Source organism: Manduca sexta, chromosome 20 (genome assembly GCF_014839805.1).
Source record: "Manduca sexta isolate Smith_Timp_Sample1 chromosome 20, JHU_Msex_v1.0, whole genome shotgun sequence".
Taxonomy (NCBI): Eukaryota; Metazoa; Arthropoda; class Insecta; order Lepidoptera; family Sphingidae; genus Manduca; species Manduca sexta.
In genome coordinates, this window is record NC_051134.1 from 11,264,217 (window position 1) to 11,289,158 (window position 24,942).

Sequence of the window (24,942 nt, forward strand, 5' to 3'; positions counted from 1 at the left end):
GTAAACCCTGTATCTTTATAGTGTTAAAATTTTGAGAAGTTAATGTATTATTTTCTTTACTATGTTTACCATTACTATTAATAGGTATCACTGTACATCGTCATTTCATCGCGAGTCAGGTGACACTAGGGTAATTTTTATTCAATTTCATACATTTTTCCATAGGTATATATTTTTATTACACTATATATACTTTTAAACAGATTATGAAAAGCGAAAGACTAGAGTTTCTTCTGTGGTGGAAACTGCTTTCCGAACTGGTGGTAGAGTAAAAATTTACAAATTCTAAATAATGTTTAATATTTTAGCGATTCGAAATAAACAATTTCATAAAACTCCGTGTAACAATTAATGTGCATTTTTGTTGCTTTTGAAATACAACAACTTAGCCTCAGGTAGAGCTTGTAAGAGAAATCTGTATCTCTATCTGGGGAGTGTCTGACGCGTGATGTAGGAATTGTTAGATATGAAGATTTCCTCCCAATGTTTTCCATAGAAAACAGTCTTCATATTACAATCTGTGATGGTTTAAATAAAAGCGGCCGATAATTATTGATCAATGCCCGTATTCATAATCGTTATTTATCTAAGAACGGAGCATTGCTTTGGTAACAAGTCTGTTTCTCAGCATTGTTTATCTGACAGCCAACTAGATTCAAGTTGTATCTCAATATTAGCCAATCACAACGTCTCTATGTCTACGCACTGCGAAGGCTGCCATGCCGTCGGTACTGAGAAAAAGATTTGTTATCACAGCAATGCTCCGTCCTTAGATAAATAATGTTTATGAATACGGGCGATAGAATATACACTAAACTTAGAAAACTTAGAGGTGATTTAAAGATTATACCAGTTTATTTATTTATTTATTTATTAACACTTTGTACACATGGTATACAGGCGGACTTAATGCCATGGGCATTCTCTCCCAGTCAACCTTGGGGTGGTGTAGAGAGGACGGAGGTAGGTGTATAATAAAAGAAGTGAAAAACAAATAAGAAGAGAAATAGTAAACAAATGTAATTAAAACATACTCGCATATATAAATATATAGATATATATAAAAAAAAAATACATATATATACATATATAAAAATAAATAAATATATAAATACACTAATAAGTCAATTAGAGGAATCTGCTACTTCTGCCAGCAACAATCGACGAACTCTCATTTTAAAAGCCAGCCGTGTTGAGGACGACCTGATTTCGAGCGGGAGTGCGTTCCAAAGAAGGATAGATTGGATAGCGAAGGAAGAGTGAACAAAATCAGAACTGTGCGAAGGACACTTCAGGAGAAGATTGGTAGACGAACGCAAATTCCTATCATGCCCATCGCAAAGGTAACTAAAATTGGAAGATAGATAAGTAGGAGGTATAGGAGACCTAAGGAGAGAATAGAGAATAGTAAGCGCGCGTAACGAGCGGCGCTGGCGGATGGGGAGCCAATTTAACTGCGAACGGAAAGAAGAAATGTGATCGTACTTGCGGACATTAAAAACGAATCGAATGCAGTTATTAAGAAGGCGGTCGAGTTTATTGAGCAGGTCTGCATTCAGATCAAAATAGCATACATCGCCATAGTCGATTATTGGGAGGATTAAGGTTTGCACAAGCATAGTCTTGGTCTTGGATGTTATTTTGTTGTTGTTGTTGTCTTGGTTTATCCCTTTGAAATTACTTTCCAGTTATTCAGCGTTAAAGTACTAACAAGCAAGAGTAATTAGATTGTCGTGTACGTTTTAATTACATTTGCAACGTATACGTCTTTATTTACTTTGATTTATTTGAATCTTAGCGTGTACAGGTCACCTTTCGTGTGCGTGTTAACCTTTCCATTTACTATGAACTTTATTTGTTTAAATTATAATATTCTTTACTAGTTTTTGCTCGCGGTTCCGCCGCGTTTTTCCGGGATGAAAGTCCTGCTTTATATCTTCCCGGGACAAATAGTAGCTTTTGGCATTCAGGAGTAATGTAACTGTGGAAAATTTAAAAAATCAGTTTAATAGATTACCGCGATCAAACAAACAAACAAACTTCACAGCTTTATTATAGATTAGCTGTATAGCATTCTTACTTTGATGAAATAATTTTCTCGCATTAGATCGTTTTGAATAACAAATATATATATTAGGAACGTAACATTGTAATTTATAAGGTTTAATTTTAAACACCAAGAAGATTCAAATCCAAAACTTTTCTCGTAGTGGGATTAAATTAGGAAATTTGAATATTCCCAATAATTGATACAAATACATACAAAAGTACAAGCCTCAAATATAATAGTAATTTCGCAAAACCAACGTTGGAATATTTTTTGTAATGATTTTTTATGATTATACGAATTTAGACACTCAATTAAAATATTTAAAGGATTTGTTTAATTTTACTTCGGCCGTTTCGAAAGCTTTGCAGCCTTCATAGTCACGGGGCGGACAGGGTGTTACTTGTCTGATAAAATATTTTTAGAAATCTATCTTCACTTTATAATCAAAGCGGCGATAGTCTAGTTGGGTGTGGAACGGACTGCGAAGACGAATGTCCACAGGTTCAAAACCCAAGGGCACACACCTCTGACTTTTCTAAAATCATGTGTGTATTCTTTGTGATTTTATCGTTCGCTTTAACGGTGAAGGAAAACATCGTGAGGAAACCTGCACATCTGAGAAGTTCTCTATAGGAATTTCGAAGGTGTGTGAAGTCTACCAATCCGCACTAGGCCAGCGTGGTGGACTAAGGCCTAATCCCTCTCAGTAGTAGAGGAGGCCCGTGCTCAGCAGTGGGCAAGTATATAATACAGGGCTGATATTATTATTATTATTATTATAATCAAACAAGATTTAAAACATTAATTGTTGATGGTCCGATTTAATAAAAAAAAGGAACCACTAATAACGAATAAATAATAAAACAAATCTGTATATCACAGCTTTAATAAAGCTCTCTCACACGGTCACCAGACGTCTTCCGACATGGTAATTTATTCTTTCTGTAGCAACAGGTAGCCCACCTGCTTGCAAATTGAACCTGTCTGAATCCATTGAATAAATATTTGTTATGTTAATCTTGCTCTCTTGTCTAATGTTGAGAATGCTCAAGAATTCGCCCTTTTTTATTCAGGCACAGCAAAATGACCCCTATGAGATTTATGATAAGACAGAATGTCGACTGATGAAAGATTATTGCTCGCCAGTTGACGCAATTATGCCTGCTTGTTGGAATCCGGAACTCTTCTTGTTATATATTGTTTAGAGTTTCTCTAATAATATATATTTCACATGTATTACGTATAAAATAAAATAAAATAATTTATTTATCACGGAGGCGAACAAACTTGCACTTATGATAATTCATACAGTGTAAAAGAATAATTAATTATTATTATTTCTAAATAACAATTAAAATTACTTATATAACTATGGGCATTTTAAATAACGGATAAAATTTATAAGGAATATTATGTACAAACGAAAGTAGCCAGCTCGGTATATATAAAGGATTGATAGAGAAATCCACAATAAGTTGTATTTTTTTTATATTATAGGGGGAAACAAGCATATGGTTCATCTGATGGTGTGAATACCGCCCACGAACTTCTGGCGCGCGACGTAAAATTTTTACATTTGAGGGTTCTACATTATTATTAAGGATGTTTTTATTAGTCGTAAGTGTAATAGACAATAACACGTTTCTGGTTTTCTTAACTTACAAGTTATAATAAAACTTTGCCAAGCAGAACACTAAGTACTTACAAGTTTTTATAACAGATTTATTATTTAACCATAATTGGAAGAGTAGAAAGCGGATTATATTTTAAAAAATAGAAAAACTAACAATATTTTTTTTTATTGTGTTTGTTAATAAATTAGGCAGAGTAACCTTATTAATAAAAACTGAAAACTGGTTTAGCAGCAGCTTTATTTAAAATAGATTTATTATAATTTGATAAGTCATTATTGGAAGAGTAGAAAGTGGATTATATTTTACAAAATAGAAAAACTAACAATATTTTTTTATGATTGTATATAATTAGATTAGGCGGAGGAATCTTATTAATAAAAAATTAAAACTGATTTAGCAGCAGCTTCACTCAAAGTGAGTCCCGCGAATCCCCTGGGGGCTACACAAAAATATTGGACTGATTGGAACGTTATATCAAGTAATACCATTAACAAATTCATGGTAAGATTGACAAGATAGTCAAGTAAATAAACAAAGAAACAACAAAACCGTAAAATGTTTTTCTTTAATTTTTTATGGCACCGTCTAATATTGTTTTTTTTTAAAAGGCTTCCATGCCAAAAATGTTTCAGAATGACTGGTTGCAGAAGTGGATATTAAGACAAAAGCTGACGGTTTCGATTCTCAAATCGGGTAACATTTTGTGTTTTTTCTTCCATCATTTGCCGATATTAGATCTCCAAATTGGGTTAAAGCGAGGCGGCTGGTCATAAAACTAAGCAAGATTGTTTCTGTAAAATGTAACAATGTGCTGCCCTCAGCTAAAAATTACAATAAAAATTAAGTGTTTGGATTTACCTTTCTTTTAGTACGCCTTTTAATTGGAGTGACAAAATATAGAAAGGGCCAAATGGTCATATTGGATTATGTAATAGATTATTTATTTATTAATTTAAACTCTTTATTGTACATCAAGTTATATAGAAAAGTAAATGTAAAATAGAGAATAGTATCAAACAAGAAGTACAACTGGCGGTCTTATCGGTATCGGTGAATTCTCACAGACAACCTTTGGATGGATTTTAAACAACTAAATACTAAACAAGCTATTAATATAATCTATCTATTATAGGACAGATAGATTATTTAGCATTCTATCGCCAGTTGTCCTCTGATAGGAAACAAAACGATCAATGTTAATGCAATGAAATAAAAGAAGACATTTGTAACTTCCGGCGAAGTTAAAGTAATATAATTTTATTTCACGACATTAAAAATAAAAGCTTCTCTTTCGTGCGGCCCTTCGAAAAAAGATTCATAACCTACTAATTTAATTTAAATTTCCGTTAAAGTTGGTATTGTAACATGGACAGTGGGGTACTTTGTTTCTGTTTATAATTATAAATAGCTATAACATTTAACATTTACTGGTGGTAGATCTGCTATACGTGAGAGACCGTCTGGGTACCACCGCAATGACTATTTCTGCCGCCAAGCAGCAGTGTGTAGTTGCTGTTGTGGTCCGGATTGTAAGACATGGTAGCCAGTATAAATACTGGACATAATAAGACTTAATGTCTCATATCTCAGGATGGCGAGCGCAGTGGAATACGAACAATACTTTGTAATTCAAGGTTTTGGATGGTGTCTCTACTGTTTATGGGTCGTATCGCTTACTGCTAGATAAACGGCAAGCTCGTTTCGTTATTCATCACAATATTTTTTTTTTATCTATAATTAAATATCAATAATCGAGCATAAGCAAATATGAACTCTAACATCATGAGCAGAGGCGGCATTAGGGGGAAGCAAACCGTGCAATCATCCGGACTCTCGCGGTTACAGTGGATTCCAACTTTACAACTTTATTTTATTTTACATACATGAATTTTAATTAAAAAAAAAATGTTATTTTTTTTGGCTCTCCTGTGAAGTCAATGTTTCTCCTTTACAATATATTCACGTCACATATTATGTACACTTTATATTACATTTATAAGCCATTTACTAAAATCACTATTCTTCAATAATACTGTCAGGTGTTAACATAGAGCATTTTTGTTTAAAAGGTTTTTCAAACTTAACACTAAGTGACCTTGTTTTGAACTTTAAAGCTCAACCTGCTTAGAGTATTCCTAAAGCACTCACACACGCCTCAGCGAGAAGATATATTCGACAATATAGAATTTTGAAACTAGGACAATAAAGTTCCCACCGCAGGTAATCGATGATAAGACAGTTCAAGAAAATGACAAGCTTTAGTAACTCGATGGATGCTACAATTATGCCGGCTTTTGCGTCTTTGCTTGTCCCAATTTAGAAATTGATAGAAACTCAGCAACATGAGGCCAAAGTAATGGTTTTGAGAGACAAAGACGGCATGCGTTCTTCTATAAAAAAGTGACGACATTTACGCATTAGCTTCGTGTTAGAATTAAAAAAAGGAAATACATATTAAAATAACGTTTTTTTTGTGAAAAAGTGACATTTAAGCATTAGCTACATACGTGTTTGAATTAAAAAAAAAACAATTATATTGAAATATTTTTAGAAATAAGACAAAAGAAGAATTACAATCGTAGCATTATCAATTTCATTTCAAAATAAATTTGACATCATTAGAGGTCTATATCCTACGATATAAGGCTTTGTTTTATCTTTACAACAATAAAATTCCTTACACATTTTTTATTCCACTTGTCAAAATTGGCTTTTCTATTATGGCGTAACCCTCTAAAATACGTTAAAATAAAATATGGTTAAAATAACTAAATCCTTATTGAAAGTTTTAAGCCAGCCATTTCAAAATTTGCTCAGCGTCCAAAGTTATTCCGTTGGCTTATATTAATGAAACGCAAACTCAATATCTGAATCATCTGATTTTTGGATTTGAATTGGGAAAGAAATCTTTATTAATTGTCTGTGGCGTTTTAATTTTTAATAACCATTTTATTAATTGAATGGATTTCATTAAAGAGTATTTTAATAACTCACCGTTATATCTAGAATGTTCGTGGTTTGACCAGTAATAAGGTATAGCTGATATAAGCCATTGATAGAATGGACTGAGTTCCTATTCAACTGTAACATAAATATGGAATGACAAATGTGAAATAAAGATATTCGGTTCGGATCAATACAGCGATCGTAATATATAAACCAAAAAATTACTGTTTATAACGTTAAACACGCACATTATTTAGTCTCCGAAAGGGTAGGCAGAGGTGCAACCTGGGCATTCACATTTCGCCATGTGCGTTCGGTTCCATGATGTGATAGGGGCGAGCCGGTCGCCTATGATACGCTACGGATCAACATGGATGCATATAAATAATTAATGAAAAATAATAACAAAATATAATTATTAAAATAAAACTATTTTACGGATTTTACCGCGGTTATTCATATTAACATTTTCTCCCGACGTTTCGGAGACTTTGCAGCCTTCATGCTCATGGTCAAAATATAATATGACGTGGAGAGTCGATAGCGATATATGTGGTCTTCGGGGAAACCACAGGCCGCAGGTTTGATCCCACCAGCGAATTAAAGTTTGCATTACCGGTAAATCATCACTCATAATCATCATCATCAGTCACGCACAACGACCCGACATACCACTCCGAAAAAGGAGCCCCACAACCGGTAAATCATTGTTTCTTGAGGAATTGAGAGATCAAAAATGTCTCGCAATTCCAGATATCCACTAGTAAGTAACCGATTTTTTCTAGGTTTAGTTTATCATTGCAGTTGAATGACGAGACGAGCATGTCACTTACGGTAAGATACGACCGCATATAAACATTAGCATTACCATACAAAACTTTGAATTATAAAGTACTGCGATTATTCCACAGCGGTCGTCACCTTGAGACATAAGATGTTAAGTTTCATAATGTCCAGTAATTACGTTGGCTAATGTCCTTCAAACTGAAATCCGACAGTACATGCATATTGTTGCTTAGTGGTAGAAATAGTGAAATAATACTGCGGTGGTGTCTACCCAGACGGCCTCGCATAAGCAAAACCTACCACCGTTAGTACGTGATGAGATACCTCAATTTTAGATGTTATCTATTCTGCCGTGCTAAGCGCAAAAGCGGTATGTCAGAGAAACCTTATTGGAGATAATCGATGTTTTGTAAATATAGTTTTGTATGTAAAACTGAGATATAGAAACTCGTTTAACGTTCCATTTAATAGGTTATAAAACAACATACAGTTATTTGGGTAGTTCATTGGATGGGTATTTCTTTAAGACATAAAAATCAAGATTTTGATTGTTTTTGAGATACCGCTTTTGATTTTAGCACGTTAGTATTAGAGTATTATAAGAAGCTGAAAAGTGTTTGTTTGAACGCGCTAATCTCAGGAACTATTTAACCGATTTTGATTTCTTTACTCATATGTAGCTATTTTACTCCTGAGTGCAAAAGGCTACTTCTTATCCCGGGAAAATATTTATCCTGGAAAAACTTTATCACGCGGACGGAGCCGCAGGCGAAAGCAAATTAATTATAAAGGTAAAGGGAGTGTTCTATTATGATTTATATTCTTTCACTAACCGGAAACGGACTTTTCTCGAACAAAAGCTAATATTATATTCCGGCAGCACCTATGAACTGGGATTTAATGTTTACTGATCTCTTAAAAAACGATGACTTTATATTTAAAGTAACGAAGGGGCAAGTTAGATTAAAATAATTCACACTGTCTATTTCAATTACAATCAATAGCATTGCGTTGTGTATTGTACACACTACTTCGAGATTTATACGATGGCGTTATACCGACATTATAATTTAATGATTTTATCAGCGGTGTTCTAATTTTTTCACTTTAACCTGACCTATTCCAAAGTTTTGATAAAATACTTTTTAAGAATGTTGCAGTAAGGAATTGGATTTGCTTACGACCCACCTAAGAACTCTCTCTATTGAAGCCAAAATGCAATATCATCTTAGAAAACCCCTACAAAACGTTACCTAGTATACAAATCCTCCTCACTTGCATCATCTTCATTCATGAAGTCCATTGCTGAAGATAGGATATAGTATATATTATATAACCTAAAGGTTTCCAAACAAACCTTCTGGAACTGACCTGCATCCAACGACTTCTTACGACTATCAGATCACCTTTATTCTCATTTAAGGAAGTGTTATTATTGTTAATCTCTAGAACACAGTCTATAAAAGTATCTAGCAGATTACGATTCAGCATTGCTTGCAGTTTCGTTTAACAGTACTAAATACCGCCTTTAATATTACAAAGCCGATTTACTAAGCACATTGACCCGAAAAGGTCCAGTGCTACGAGATATAAAAAAAAAATCAATTACTCCGTCAAAGAGGTTTATTTTTTTTACATTAAATTAATTACAGTGTTGGATACAGATCGTGACAATGCGTTCAGTGGCCGAATGATTTTTTTTATGGTTACAAGTGTGGCGATTGACAAGATGGCGAACGATCTATTGTTAGCCTCTTACTATAAGTTGCTGTGACGTCACATAACGTTTAATAAACGATAGCGAAGTTACCGACCTCAGATTCTATATTTAGTGTTGCGGACTGTTGCTCCTTTATCCATGGTTAAGGAAAAAACTACACAACATTTTTTACGTATACCAAATTGAAATACATAGTTTATAATTATAAGTTATTTTACTAAAACTTGTTCTGTTTTATTGCTACGAGTATAAGTTCTTGCAATAAAATGTTTAATTAAATTGTTATTGCCGCTTACTGGCGATAATTAAGTTGCATGTACATCGGTCTAAATTATTATACTGGCGTATAAAAGCAAACCAATTCAATTAATATATTCAACGGAGATTAGAAGAGTTCAATTTGTACATTTTTCTTATAATCAAACTGTCTATTGCCGCAGCGATATCAATAATTCATGCACGTCGTTTTCATGTTTAATTTGAAATGCCTGCTTGACAAGATGACATCGCGTGCATAGATATCAATACAAAAATAACATATGTAGAGAAAATATACTAATATGCGCATTAAAAACGTTTACATTGATGTTTTGCTATTTAACGGTAGATTGAGTAACCATCGCACGAGCACAAATTTTTTATATGACAATCCTTCCAATGTCTGTTTTATATAATCTTAAACTCTTTTATTCCTGGATAATAAATACTTTTATACAGGAACGCACATACGCGAGTGGAGTTGCGACAAAAAGCTAATCATTGCTGATAGGGGGAGTAATTATAGATTTAAACTACTAATTCAACGTTACAAACACTAAAAACAACAACGGTCGTGCCCAAGGGAACGTTTTAAACCAGAATTTCAAACGTCGTTAAAAATAAACACGGTAAAGAACTTTCCACAATAAATATTTGTAAACCGAATTTGCACAGTCGTATAACCTTTTCAGAGTTTGTTTTCTGAATACTGAGACAGATTAAATGCTCATTCATACACTTCAATAATTGCTTGCAATAATCCCACGCAATTATTGCTTATAAAAGACCACCTCTAAAAATATGCAACTACGAAGCAATTCATCTCCCGTTAACTATAAGAGTCTTGTCAAATATTCAAAAAACGATTATTACTTTCAATAATTGCGTACGATTGTTGCTAGCAATAATTGCATACTCTAAATAAGTCTTTAGCTACATCAGAAACGTCGAGATATCCATCCCAATAGCCATTAACAGCAAATGGAAAGCAAGCTGGGGATGTTTACGCTCAGAGCGTTTGAAAGACAGCTGCCATAATGACGCGCGGAGCATCTCGACTCGGTCTTAATCACCTCTTTTGGTTCCTATGTGTATGCTCCCTGTTTGGGAATATTTTTTTGGAAAGTATACGTAGTTATGGTAGTATAAGCCCATAGTTATGGAGACAGTATACAAAATAGAGCCGACGTGATGTATTTTGACACAAGTGGTGATACATTTTTTGTATGTAAGTCCTACAGATTACGTATTTCTATTTTTATCGAATACAATATAGTTTTTTTTTTATTAATGTTTGATGACACAAAAACTTACTGTCACACAATAGCTGGGCCTCTAAAGAAATCCTTATACCACAAAAGACTAATATAACTATAAAACCTTTAAAGATAAACATAAATAACTGACAATAAAGTATGTAAACATATAATAAAATATGTAAATGTAGGTGGTCTCTGAAAATCAGTGCTGTTATAACACAGTTTTTGCTTGTTACCTAGTTATGGTTGGGATATAGAATATGTTATAAGTACTTAGTGTTTTGTTTTTTTATATGTATCCATCTCGTGTACCGCGACAATTAAATATTCTGTCTTCTTCTAAACATACAAAACGTGATAAAACTTGTCGCCGAGGTTAGATAAATGTTCAAGCACTTTAAATATAAACATTCTAATCACGAAAGTGCCAACTTTTCAAGAATCCACGAGCAGTGTGCCATTGTCAGAAGTTCTACTTATAATTTGCCCAACACTAACTTTAGTGGGATGGTTAAAAATATACAATAATAATATTACCACAGTAGCGAAGGGTGAAATTTTCTGATAGAGGACCCGACATAGTTTATCGGTACTAATAATATATAGTAAAATAAAGTTTAAAAACTATATTATACTACTTTAGCATACCTAAATGCTACATAATGTTTGTTAAACAGCAATAAAGGATTATTTTATTTTTATTTTATTTAATAATATGCATAAATACGGTCTGGAAAATTCGAATGATAAGTGGTTTTAAATTAATCAGGAATCGGATAGACTATGCCACTGTTACGATCTTATAGGTATTAGATACGAAGTTTTACTCATGGTTTGGGTTTGAAAGACCTTGTCCGAAAACTGTACCTTCATGTTTCACTATGTACCTTTACAGTTTAAAAGAAGATACAAGTTACTTACGCGTTATATAATAATATCAGCCTTGTGTATTACTGTTCGACTACTGGGACACAGGCCTACTCTACTGCTAAGAAAGTTTATGCATTAATCCTCCACGCTGGCGATTGGCCACGATTGACAGACTATACAAACCCTTAAAACTCTTATAGAAAACTTCTCAAGTATGCACGTTTCATCACGACGTTTACTTTCACTGTTAAAGCACATAATTTACAAATAATACACACAACTATAGAAAATTCAGTGATACGCGCCCTAGGGCTTTGAACCTGCAGACATTCGTCTCAGCAATCCGCTTCACTTCCAACTAGGCTATCGCTGCTTTGTATTAAATTTCATTGTTATCCGCCCCTATTACGTGAGACCCGAGCTGACCAAAGGACGTGTATATACTGCCTACTCCTGCACACACATAATAAGGATAATAATAAAACAAACATATACCATAACGATTAAATGTATCGACTTAAAAACGACATACTCGCATATATAAATACATTATATATTATATACATATTTAAATATAAATAAATATATAAATACACTGATAAGTCAATGAGAAGAATCTGCTACTTCAACCAGCAACAATTGTCGAACTCTTATTTTAAAAGCCAGCCGTGTAGAGTACGACCTGATTTCGAGCGGGAGTCCATTCTAAAGAGGCATGGATTGGATAGCGAAGGAAGAGTGAACAAAATCAGAGCTATGAGGATACATATATTATTATTGTATGCTAGCTGACCCGACAGACGTTGTCCTGTCTTAACTATGTATGCACGCGCGCATTCTGTCGATCGCTGACAGTTATTTCAAACCACTGAATTAATATTGTCGTTAAGTTTTCTTAATTTTTTTTCTTTCATAAGAACCTTCTCCTGACAGTAACAAACACAACAAAAAAAATAGTGAAATTGGTCCAGCCGTTCACGCGTGATGGCGTGACCAAGGGAAATACTAAATAGGGATTCATTTTTATATATTATATAAATTTCATTTATAATATAATCTGTTACGCAGTTTCAATGTTTGCGTCCAATAAACTTCAAAACATGTTGGCAAACTATCGCAAATGTATTATTACGTATATTATGATATCGTTATGGAGATTGTGTTTGAACGTTACAACACGTGCCTAATTAACAGATGCCTCTTAGTCCTATTCAAATTAATTTCGGGAAACTATTGGTGGTAGGATATAGATCCTAAAGCTACAACCGTCTTTCGCGGGGAATAAACCCACTATCGCTACCATCCCATCTTTGGAACAGTTATTGGTTTCACCGGTCTACCGCCGAATGTTGGATAGCGACAACCGTATACAAGGTGTACCCGACGCAGTGGTGAACATAAATGTATCGCGTTGCGGGATCAGCATGTGTATCTGGCTTTAAACAGGCCGTCATAATTGTGTCAACTGGCGAGGAGTAATCATTCGTCAGTCAACTATCTGATCCCTACTGCATTTAGCATTAGGGAGTTTGAAAGGTAAAATTGGCTTCATACCTTGTGTTGACGAAGTGTAAATAGATACAGGAGTTAATGATTATACCGGCCATAAACACCCACGGTGGCGAATAATCCTGCGTTACCAACCCAGACCGTACCGTCTATGAGTTTATGTTTCAATTCCCGTAAAAGCAACGTACGCAGAGACAATTTAATTTACATATAGGTTATATTTTAGACACGCTTGCTATTTTCTTCCTTTTGAAAATATAAGTGATACATTTGTTGTTCATTTCAGATAAGTAATATTTTCTGTGAGGTATTTATTTTATAAGTAAATACTTAAAATCGTTATAAAACCTTAATTCCTAATTTCATTATTCATCGCGTAATTATTCTGGGAACACACACACACACACACACACATACACATGCATTAAGGGATACCGTAATATAATATTTTGAACGCGTAGTGACGTGTTTAGGCAATGTGTTTGAATGTTTGCCTGCATTGATAAAAATATTTGGTACATATACTAAAACAAGATCACAGAGCAAATATTTTTGAAATGACAATTGCGTATTTCAATACCATGAGACTTGGCTTGTTGATTGATTAGCTTATCACGATTGGAAAATAATAATGAAATTCGTATATTAAAAATGTGTTTACAAATTTGTAACGTTGTAAGCTAGTTCAAAATGAATTAATTCATCTTAGAACTAATAGGGAAAAATTTAAGTCAATAAAGCTTAAATTTCAAAATAAATTAGACTATAAGACTTGGCCCATGTAACATCGGGACTCCCATACATAGCTAAAATACCTCCTACCCTTGAAAAAAGAAAGGGAACTATATTGTTTATGAATGGATGTATATGTAAACAAGACGAAATAAATAGACAAAATTAAATAACTACTATAGGAAAATCTTTTAGTATACAGAGTCATTTTGATTTCGCGTTACTAACCAGAGCGGGGAACCAAACCAGGCGTTAGAAACCACATACTTATCTACTTGGAAATAAGACTTTACAATAGGTAAGTTACTTGAGCCATAGATGTAAAATTAAAAAGTGTAAGAAGTTTCGAACAAAATATGTAATTATTAATAAAAAGTAATTTTAATTTTACATGCCCTAAAGCCACTACTACTACTCTAACAGAATTTGTTACGGCAACATCATACTTTCAGTAAGAAATACACCCACGAACACACCATATTCGCATTAAACAATAAAATGGTTAACATATCAGAAATCTAAAACCTAGGATTTATCGTGAAATTATTAGTTATTATTGGATGATTTTAAGCACAATGTCAGTAAAGGCGAAGACGAGAATGTAGTTACATTTAGTAACGCAATGTCAAAATGATCATGTATATACGTGTTTTGTTGAGCATTGTCAGTATCCGCGGGTGATCACTTTCTATTAAGCCACTTGCTCGTTTGCCGCCATTCTATGAAAAACTAAATCATAATAACACACCAGGAGTCACATCTCGTAATAACTTGTCAGAAATATCACGTGTCTCCGGCCAAGTTACGTCTTTTTATTAAACCTATTTGCAGATGGAAAGAATCCATTGGGTGAACAATTTTCAATAGTCCGTTTTGGCTATTTCCTTTATTGACAGTCACGGTCAAAGTTACTTTTACTTTAGCATAGATTACGATGTTTATATGTTTATAGCCCTTGAAGAAACTATTTATTTTAATCATTCATAAGCTAAATCAAACTATGGATGTTCACTAGCTTCTAAACTATAATCAAAATTATAAGCTATCCGAAATCTTAGAATTTAAAAAATAAAAGCAAATTATTGACAAAAATTATACTTTTAAAGATGTTTATAATTCTCATTTTATCGACTAAAATGTCAATATAGACTATTTTGCGATAACTCGACAGATTGTTTTGTCTCAACGAGATAATACGAGTTCATACTATGTATTCATACATTATTTAATCCTAGAATCATTGTTTCTTATCAACATTTAAACAGTAATAAATATAGTACTTTTTCATTCATCATTATAAAATTGTGCAATTTTAGTTACACAATTTGAATTTTATTATTGTACACGAATTATTGTAACAGTTATCACTGCATTTATAAAAATTGTCCCACATGCATAAAATCTTTAATATGTGATAAATTCTCATGACTGACAATTTACATCATTTAAAACCACAATACAATGCGTTCAAAATATAAAACGTTACAACAATCACCCACTTCACTGAAAAGGCATTTATGTTCTCCGAAAATTTTATAGATATATGGGCATTTTACGGCACAGTTTACGCCATTACGCCAAACAATTGAATGTTCTGTTAACAACACTCTTAGAACAAAAATGACCTATCTCAAAAATTTACTATCTAGGTTCACCGTGAAACAAATTTTAATTTTAAGTTACCTTTTGTAAGCATTGTCAATATTAGTCACAGCTATACCACTTTAAAATTATATTAGATATCCACTATTGACCTTAGGCCTTATCCAAAGATTTCCAAATCGTATATATTTTTCCATGCTGAATATGTTACACACCCCTTCTTTAGTTTATCATAAATATAAGTCTCTTTATATATCAGGTTGTCTGGAAGAGATCGCTTTTTAATGATAAGACCGCCTATTGGTGCATTTTTATATGATATAATAATTGTTTTAATTTTTTCTATGTTTGGTGTATACAATAAGGCGTTTTCATTCATTAATTAATTCATTCATAATTTCCATAACTAAACATAAGCCTCGCCTAAACATTTCCAGATAAAATATTTTCCATATATAGTATTTCTGAGTTGGTTCACTTTAGTCAAGGGTGCGGTATTACGTCATAGTCTTTTGTTGATCTTAGACAATTAAGGACAAGATTAGCAATAAAGGGGTCTCTAACCGCAGCGGTGACCGTGGTGTTTACTGCCATCTAAAGCGACCCTGAGATGACCGCGGCTCGTGGGCGTCGCACACGCTGGAACAAGGACTCTACTAATTAATACTAGGTGTTGCTTGTGGGTTCGCCTGCGTTGAAGACCTTTCCTGATACAATTCATGCATTACAGCTTCAGTAGTAGTATTTCATAGCGTACTCTACTGAAATCTACTGAAAATACCGTTTTTTATATTTCCTTCGAGAGCAAATTAGCAGGATTAAAATCTATTTCCCAATCTAGAAAATTATCTAACCGTATGCGAATTTTGAATTTAATCCACTGATTCATTGCAGAAATATCAAAATCACACCAGATGAAATCAAGATACCTTTCTGCAATCGTTAACGCTAATAAAAAATAAAAAAGTAAGCGAAAACTTATCTTATATCATTTCCATATCGACGGTTGAAAAATTTACTTAAGCGACATTTTATTGGTGACACTAAGTTACATATTCAAAATCAGCACTTTAGTCTGTGTTTTTTTAAACTAATTAAAATTAAAAAAAAAAGTCACCTAAGCCTTTCAACCGTCGATATAATGTTAGCGGTAATGATTGTATAAAAGCATCTTGGCAACAGCCGTAGCTCATTTAACCTAATTATTGGTACACACCTTAATTCAATTTACACAAAGCATACACGAAGTACTTTGTAATATAATCGCATTAATATGTTGTTTACATACCAACGCGTAGGACAAAAGACCTCAATACTTCATTTCTAAAAAAAGACATAATTAATTATCATTAATTTATTTTTAGCTTAAAAGCAATGTTATTGATATGAGCTATCACGTCACTGGTATAAACACTAACTATTAGTAAACTGTGGATAGCGTTGTGGGTAGTACATTTAACTATCACTATTGCATGTGCAAATCTTTGTAAAAAATATAATGCACTATTGTTTGTTATTTCTGATAAATGAAAAAAAAACTTATACACCCTAGGGCTCGCACCTCTAACATTTCTAGAGAATAACACATTATTCTTTGTGAATGATAGCTTGCTTTAACGATGAAAGTAAACATCGTGAGGAAATCTGCGTTTCTAAGAAATTCTTAGTTTCAATTCAGTAAAGGAGGCCCGTGCTAAGCAGTGGGACAGTATATAATACAGGGCTGACATTATTATATATTACACATTTTTGATATCTCTATATCTTGCGCTTTTACTGCCAAATGTATGAACAGATTTTCATGACATCTAGCTCGGAGTCAGCTTAAGCTCCAAATGGATATAAGTAGTTTATTTTAAAAACACAAACAGTTGTATTTTAAAAACACAGACAAATTCTACGTATCTTACTAAAATAGTTAATTTTATTCTGTAAGCGAAAATATGACGTCAAAAACAAATATCGTTGGCTATTTCATGTAATAAAATTAAATGCGTTTATTTCATCCTACCTCCCTAATAACTCTAATAAGGAAAATTGCCGAATCAGTTAGCTATTAGTGAAACTACTGCAGTTTAAATTATCGAATTACCTAATCGTTTCCTATCTAAATCTATTGTTCTAAATTCCCTGGATAGCATAATTGTAACGTATTATGGTACAGTAGCCGTGGTCTCCGGTTCAATGCCCAGGATAACGGGTTTTTTGCTCAGTATCAGCCCAGTTTGGATTTTTTGCTCGATAAAGCGATATATTCGGCTATAATGGAACGGAAATAAAACGAAACGAATGGCTAAAAGTGGTACTAGTTGTACCTCTATCTACCTCTAGGATAAAAGGTGCGTACATCGGTGTATGTACTCTATCTTTTCAAGGATTTTAGATTAACGTTACGCTTGATTGAGTGAACCCCGGCAGAGAATATCTGTCAAAGCCTTGAGCTCGTTCGACGCGTGCTCAGCACGTAGCAATTTCTACGTAGATATCGAATTGATTTATTATATTGTATGAGTAATATTATACCAAATTCAGAGAATAGATATAATCTTACCGAGTATCAGCTGTATTTTTTTTTTACTTATCTCTATTCGTATGATTGACAGAATTGTATGAGATTTATTTCAATATTTTGTTTTTCTTTCCAGAATATATTTTATTTAGTATTACATTAATGATCCTTGGTTCGAATCAAAATTTATATGATTTGCGCGAAAAACAGTTGTAAGTTGTTGAATGTGTACTTGTAAGTGAAAGTGCTCGAGGGAATGATACCTTCGTCCTGTAAAATGAACCGTGGCAACAAAGTAAAAAGAATTCTGCGGAATTCTTTTTCTCTCTCTTAGTTCTTATTTATTTTATTCGATTGGGAAAATAAGTAATACCATAATTACTTTAATACAGCGAAACATTGGAAGCGCAACATTGGAAACGCCAATAGGTCGATCTGGAAATCTTTGGGGGAGGCCCATGTTCAGCAGTGGACATCCTGCGGCTGATGATGATGGTGATGCATAATTATATTTTTTATCGACGATATGGCAAAGGCCTCACTAGATCTGATGGTAAGAGAAGAGAAGTGAGAAGAAGATGATGATGATGACAGCAGTCTATATTAAGTTAGTGGTAGAGACGTATATTATATTTTTTTGATTTTCACGATTATATTTTTTTATGAAAATATTATTTGATTACCTGTATCGGATCGGACAGGCTTTTTTATATATTTCAACATTAAATAATAGAGCAAAATGATTTTTTTTATTCCCTCACGCTTTACGTCGAAGGTAAAGACAAATGCCTAACTAATGCACCCACTTATCACCAATCTTACTACCATGATATGATAATCAATAAAGAGTATATCTTCATATCGATTCTAAACGATGTTTTTTATTGCGACGAGATGGATCTCATGGTAAGCCATACGACCACTCATAAACAGTAAAAACACCATCCAACTCCTGAAATTACAAAGTATTGTTTGATATTTCACTGCGCTCGTCATCCTAAGACATGAAATGTTAAGTCATATTATGTCCAGTTGTTACACTGGCTACAATGCACATAACATTATACGATTTTAATAATATTCAACGCCGTCTATGACCGAGTCAAATTAATAAAACCGTTTATTAAATTATCGATTACTGAAAGATAACTGCAGACTAATAAAATATTTCTCTCTGTTGTTTTTCAACCGCTAAAATAGAATAATCATTATTATTTTCTATAGTACCAGTTGAAATTAAATTAAAAGCGTTTGGTTCTTTCTACGCAATCTAAGCGCCGGTGTTTGGAGAGGCTTATTTTATTGTAAGAACGATTAAATTTAAACTTTAAGTATTAAGTTTTATGTTTAAATATTGTGTAAAATTTAAGTTTGCTGGCGGAGTCGGCAAAAAGATAATTGCAATTATAAAATCGAACAAATTATAATCAATTCAGGAGTGGTAATAACAATAAAGAAAAACTAATAAAAAATAGGCACAATTGCAATTACATTTATTTTCTTAGATTACATTGCGTCTCGATTTGTAGAATATGTTCAATTTCACAATTACTATTACAAAATTTCATCATTTTGACCTTCTTTTGTGTGAACATTAAATAAGAATCATTTATTTTTAATGTTTTATTATGTTTACGCGAATTTAAGATATTAATGTAATATTATTTTGGGGTTTTTATAATTTTTACCCAACGTTTCGAAGACTTTGCAGCCTTCGTGATCACGGCGGGGAGTTTTATTTCATATCTTTCTAATTTACTTGTCCTAATACTAAAATTTCATTATTATTTATCTCAAATCTTCCCAATATTCATGTGACATCAAATAAAAATAAAACCACGACTTGATGAAATATCGCACACAGAAACATGAGGAAACATAAAATATTCGTTCTTTGATGTCGTTTGAAAGCGGTCGACATAATCCGTATAACTGATTGAGTTTTTAATCTATACGTACATTATCAAGATGAAAAGTTTGTTTGTTTCAATGTGATGCTATGTAATTTCTAAAGGCTATGGGCTTCTTTATATCTCGGAAAATCTTCATCACGCGAGCGGAGCCGTTGATAAAAACTAGTTTTGTTATATAAATAGTATTCCTTTTGATATTTTTATTCCATGACATAATTTCATTCTGATGTCAATAACGTAGGAAAATGCACATTATAGCTAGGTATAGCTGTGTAAAGTAACACAAATTTGAGACTAGTATTTCAGTAGGTGACATAGTAATTTTTTATTATTAACTTATAAGAGAATTGGACAAAACATAAGCATATATACCAGTACAGAGTGATATCAGTTTGCACCTACCCGCATAAAAATTGTGTTTCGTAAATATTTACTTTCGGTTTGTGTTTTACGACTGAAAGGTGTCTGTATTTATTTATTCTACAATTTGAGGCACAAGATGTTTTGTGAAGTTACAGTGATCGTAGTACTTGATACAAAGGCTTTGACATTTTTGATATAAAGCACAATAGAGTACTGCCATGTTTAGTAAAACTAGTTTTGTTATATAAATAGTATTCCTTTTGATATTTTTATTCCATGACATATATTCATTCTGATGTCACTTAATAACGTAGGAAAATGCAAATTATAGCTAGGTATAGCTGAGTAAAGTAACACAAATTTTGAGACTAGTATTTCAGGCTTTGACTTTTTTGATATAAAGCACAATAGAGTACTGCCATGTTTAGTATATTAGAATACCTTTAATCTTTGATTATTCAAAGATGTTGAAGTTAAATTCTAAAATATTTTAAGAAATCTTTAAAAAGGTATTTTGGTTTATACAGCTAAATACATATATTTTTTTAATACACCCTAAAATGAGGCTCATTAAAAACAAAGCTTACTCTTAATAAGTGTTAAGGCTGTAATAATAAATACGATTCGTTTTTCTTATTTCTTAAAGTGTTTTTTGTAGGGCTTGTTCTTTATTTTGAACACATTCCAACCACCCTCAAATTTATTGTATAATAAAGTGGCAAAAATGTGGAGCTTCGGATCATTAATAGTATAATTTTAGATTTATAAGAAAAATAATTATTTCTCTTCTCGGATAATAAAAAAAAATTGCCATTCGCAATTAATTTTACAGACAAACTATTTTTTTGTCAATTGTACTTTTTTGGAGGTGTATTCCAATGTAGCATTTATATTTCGGAAGCGTTAATTTAAAATGTAATTTTAAGTAGTAAATATTTTTTTTTTAATCTTATAAACGGAGTTCTTCAAAATTAAATGATTAATTTAGATAAACTCGTATTTTAGGAGTATTATCCAAATATACATAAATAATATTAAAAAAAACTTTAATTATGGCCAAAAAAAAATTGACGAATAAAAAACCCGTTATTGTACCTCTCCTTTAATATTCATTTTTAATAGGCAAATATAAAACACGATAGTTGAAATTAAACGCCGCAATAATAAAAATAACTGTTCATACAAATTGTTGAAATATAAAGAATACGTATACCTAATTTAATAACCTGGACAATTTCGTTTCCTGTGGCATTGGACAGAGCGTGAATTTCAAGTTTTAAATTTACTTTTATAAGGTAGAGCGTAATTGTTTTCTCTGATGATGACGTTTTTAATAGGAAGTTGTTTTGTTTATTTGTACTTAGTTAAAAAGTTTGTAAAATAAATTGTTTATTTTACTAACATATCTTTTAAACCATATTTTAGTTGTCGAACTATAATAGAAATTTTCTATCATAGAATTTTCAATAGAATTTTTTAAAGAAGTAGGTATTTTTACATAATTATAATTAATTTTATATGTTTATAAGAACATATTTAATTATTTCCTACAGTCGAAACGCAGTTAAAATTAAAAAGATCTTACCTTAGTTCGAGAACAATAAACGCCAGTAGCACGGCGTCACAATTTTATTTTATTTAATACACAGTCATACAAATTGCGATAAAATCACACGATAAATATTAATAGGGTTTATTCTATGTTTGGAAATAATCATGTTTTTAATTAACAACTACGTTATATTTTTCGTCACCGCGCAAACTTTGCAAAAGTTTCACTTATACAAACCACTTTTATTAAATTCAACAATAATGTTTCGCACTTATTATTCTAAATTCAAAAACTTGAAGCATTTAAAATTGGAACATTATTTAATTTATTTTACTTTTAATAGCGCGAGCACTTTTCCAGCCAGCCGTAACCGGGCCGAGTCGTGTTCGGCGCAAAGTCAGAGTGATACTGCTGACCCGACACAGTGCGAACGCGATTTGAACTTCGAACTAAAATCGCGCAAACGTGAAATAGGTACGTACGGGACGATATTCGTCGCAGAACTACCATCAAGATGTTTTTAGAGAAGATTAGATACTATTTTTTTTATCCACTCGGTACTTTTTTTTTTTTTTTTTAAATAAAGAATTTGTTGCTATTTGCCACGGAATGGTTTTGGAATTGCTTGAAAAAAAAAAAATAATTTATAACTGGTTATATAAAAACGTAGGCTCTGGCTATGCGGCCTACGTGTAAGTTTGTAAAGTTATGGATTAAGTGCAAAGTTATGCCTACCTGTTGACGTAAATAAGCCTTAACTTACATTTCATAAACCTGCTTTTGAGTGAAAGCGGTCTCAAACGTAGCAACTTCCCCTTTGTGTTATAAAGCGATGAAATTTTCCAGAATGTTCAATTATTATAATTTTATTGCTTTCTTGTTTGTTGAAAATCCAGATCTATGTAAATGGAATTTTTCAATTGTTTAACATTTTGAACGGTTATTTTGTTATAACAACGTAAATTTGTTTACGTTTAGTACTATCTTAATTCCTACATAACAATACAATTACTTCTCCATTGCTTAATAAACTCACATTGCTATTGTTACCTTTTATTAATTTACTATTTTATATCTCAGCATTTCAGCAGAGATGGTTGTGGAACGGACTGCCGAGACGAATGTCCACCGGTTCAAATCCTAAGCGCACACACCTCTGAATTCTCTAAAAAATTATGTGTGTATTCTTTGTGAATTATCGCTTGCTTTAACGGTGAAGGAAAACACTTTGAGGAAACCTGCATACCTGAGAAGTTCTCTATAGGAATTTCGAGGATGTGTGAAGTCTATCAATCCGCACCAGGCCAGCGTGGTGGACTAATGCCTAATCCCTCTCAGTGGTATAGGAGGCCTGTGCCCAACAGTGGGACAGTATATAATACTGTCACATAAGAGAGACCTACCACCAGTACAGTCTACAATTGTTCACACAATTTTCGTTTACAATTGTTTTATTATAAATATTTTCTTTGGGTATATCCCGTACTTCACTACATAGTATAAAACAAAGTCGCTTTCTCTGTCCCTATGTCCCTTTGTATACTTAAATCTTTAAAACTACGCAACGGATTTTGATGCGGTTTGTTTTTAATAGATAGAGTGATTCAAGAGGAAGGTTTATATGTATAATAACATCCATTAAATAGTGGAGAAATACTGTTATTTTGTTATGTTATATCCGTGCGAAGCCAGAGCGGGCCGCTATGTTTTTATATATCACAGTTTTTCTGTAGTGTATTTAGTATCAGCATTGCACCTGTTTATTAAACTAATCGAGACATTATATTTTTCTGTTTAATAATCTATACACGTTACGGAGTTAGGTGACGGCCTTCGTGTTTAAAATTCCTGTGACGCTTACCCGCACATTAAATATCTGTGAACACCGTTTTCATCAGCCACCTTATATTACTTCTTACTCTTACTAATATTATAAAGGCGATTTGTATAAATATTTGGATGGTAGAAATAAACGCAGAAATATTTCAACGGATTTGGATGAAATTAGGTCACAGATAGATCACGTACTGAATTGACATATTTTTTTTTTCTTTAATTCAGAAAGATGATGTTGTTTTAAATTGTCATATATATTATTTTGTTTCTAATTGGGTTAGGCAAGGGACGAGGTTTAGCTATTTGATACGTAATTCGATTATTTTTTTGGTGCACCAATGTTATCACCGGGGGTACCTTGCTAACAGTGTACAAGCGATCCCCGGCTTAGCAACCATGGTTAACACATTGGTTAAGACTGCGTCAGTGGCGTAGTTGTACTGTATGCGCGGTACGGTATCGCTTTGACGTCCTGGGTTCGAATCCTGGGTCAGAAAAAGTAATATTTGGGTTTTCTGCCCCGTATCAGCCTGGAGTCTGAAATTTGTGCCCGATATGGCAATAAGCTCGCCCCCTATCGGGTCATAGATGGAACATATATGGCGTAAAATAAGTGCTCTGATTGCATTCTGATAAAGGTGTAATATGTGTATTTTTTTTATAACAGTGAGTTATAGAAAACTACATACCTAGTTATTTATTTGTGTATTATTTTATTTGTGACACATGAATATGTAAAATAGATTAACATTTGTCTATGGTTTGATATTCATACAATGCATTATACATAATTTATCTGTATATATTCGGTCGCTCATTACATAAATCTTTCCTTGTTTGTCGACGTTACCTCATTACCATAGCTAATTGTACGTCAGGCTATACTGGTGGAATGCGAATTATTGTATTTACACAACTGACATCATTTCCGTTTGTCTGTTTCACTAATTTATTTACAAATCACAAAAAAAAATGAATTCATTTGCGCTTTAAAATATATATAAAAGGTTATCCGTACCTATATTAAGACGAGCCTCGTTGTCGTAGTAGTATTTCGCAGTAAGACTACCAATCTAAGGTGTCGGTTTCGAACCCCTAGTCGAATGAAGTGATTTTGGATTTTTCTTTATACGTACACGGCAAAGTGATCCTTACTGCACCTGATGGTAAGCTTACTGGTAGGTCTCTCATATATAAGAGTCCGCCTTTTTTTTTTTTGGTTTCGCGGAGAAAGATCCTTATTACTACCGCCCAGCCTTCATGGGGGGCGACTGAGGGTTATGCTGGGGTAACCGTGCCTTACGGCCCGGCGTTGAGCCGCCCGGATTTGATGACGACCTTCGGACGACCGCCGGGCCGAGACCCTAACCCTATGTACAGCTAACCTATGCACGGCCTACCAG

At 33.0% G+C, this 24,942-nt stretch overlaps 1 protein-coding gene across 1 annotated transcript in view; it reads right to left on the reverse strand.

Moving 5' to 3' along the window:
• Positions 1-22,186, reverse strand: part of LOC115440696 (tachykinin-like peptides receptor 99D) — a 189,632-nt gene extending 167,446 nt beyond the window's left edge. The window contains exon 1 of the mRNA XM_037440686.1: positions 21,737-22,186. The gene's annotated coding sequence lies outside the window, so the exon portion shown is untranslated. The remainder of the gene's footprint in view (positions 1-21,736) is intronic.
• Between the last annotated feature and the right edge of the window lie 2,756 nt (positions 22,187-24,942).